Consider the following 1,794-nt stretch of genomic DNA (forward strand, 5'->3'; position numbering starts at 1 on the left):
AAGCCCACCAGCCACTCCCAGAAACCCTATTCAGGGTCACAATGAGCTGGAACCAACTCAACGACACACAGCAACAACATGTAGTTTTATGGTTAACTTTTTGAGGAACCACCAAACTGTTTTCCTTAGTGATGGTACCATTTTCATTTCTGCCAGCAATGGATGAGAATTCCAGTTTTTCAGCATTTTCTCCAACATCTGCTACAGACTGTTTTTCAGATCAGTCATTCTTATAAAGGTGAAGTCATTCTTGTAAAGTCATTCTTGTAAAGGTGATTAGGATTTGTTTTCATCTCCCCAGGATCTGTTTTCCTGGGCAATAAAATCTATTTTTCTGTCTTTAGAAAAAGCTGTTTTCTGAGTGGATGACTTCTGACTCAACACAGAATTTACATTTTAGAGAAATAAGAAAATATTCATCATGAAAGTAGTAGTTAATCTCTGCAATTGAGATAGCTGTCATCTTAATGGCAAAGTTAAAAATAAAACTCAGTAGAGAGTATCCTTGTTTACTTCAACCACCAAAGGTTATAAAGTTTGATTACTTTTTTTCTCAACTGTGTTTATCAACACTTGCAAACACCCTGTTTCATGGAGAATAGCCAATTGACCCATGTTTGTGCTTCAAATGGATTTATTTTAACCGGTTTCCCTTCCATGTGTCACTGTGCATATTGACGAGCATGCTTAGTCTAGACCAATGCTACTCAAACTTGAATGTGTACACCCTCACTGGGAAGCTTGTTAAAACACACATACCTGGGTTTTCCTCTGGGGATAGAGTGATCAGTACTTCCAGAGCCAACTAATCTGCATTTTAACATGTGCCCTGGGTGACTATGATGCTGTGATGGAGGTAGTCTATGTACTATAGATTTTGCAAAATCCTGGCATTATCACTTATAGCATCAAACATGGTTATTGTTGTTGTTGTTGTTGTTGTTGTTGTTATGTGCCGTGGAGTCAGTTCCGACTCATAGCAACCCTGCATGGGGTTTCTGAGGCTGTTAATCTTTACGGGAGCAGAATGCCTCATCTTTCTCTTGCGAAGCAGCTGGTAGTTTTGAACTGCTGACCTTGTGGTTCGTAGCCCGATGCGTAACCACTACGCTACCAGAGCTGCTCAATTTGGTCAAGTTAGAGGTATCACTTGAGCAAGTCACCCTTCCTCACTGAGACTTAGTTTCTAAGTTTTTTAAAAAATGGTGTTAATAATGTATGAGTTAGGTTGATTTCAGCTTCAAGTAAAACCTAACTTAATCTTTAATGGCCTTGGCAACTTAAAAGTGCAGGGATGGTTGGGTGTATTAATCAGGGTTGTGAGCACCAAAAGTAGAAGGTATGACAAGACAAAGTTTATTTTTTTGCTCACTGGCCATCCAAGACAAGTTGGTGGGGGCTCTGCTCCATTCCCAACGCAGAGTTCCCACCTACTTGTGACACCACTATTGCAAAATATGGTTACTAAGAGCATCATGGGAAGGCTAGGGGGTGAAGGTGGCTCACTGGCTCTTAATTGCTGTAGCCAAGAAATGACATGAGGTGGAGCCAGAGGAAGACACTGAGAAGAGTGCAAGAGTTAAAGGCAAAAGAGATTAAGTACTATTATATGCGCCATCCTGCAATAATGGTGATCTGTCAGTTTATTGTACTGTGGTGGCTTGTGAATTGCTGTGATTCTGGAAGCTATGCCATGTGTATTTTAAATACCAGCAAGGTCACCCACAGTGGACAGGTTTCAGATGAGCTTCCAGACAAAGACAGACTAGGAAGACAGAGAGATGAACTACTTCC

Source organism: Chrysochloris asiatica, unplaced genomic scaffold (assembly GCF_000296735.1).
Source record: "Chrysochloris asiatica unplaced genomic scaffold, ChrAsi1.0 scaffold00154, whole genome shotgun sequence".
NCBI classification, from domain to species: Eukaryota; Metazoa; Chordata; class Mammalia; order Afrosoricida; family Chrysochloridae; genus Chrysochloris; species Chrysochloris asiatica.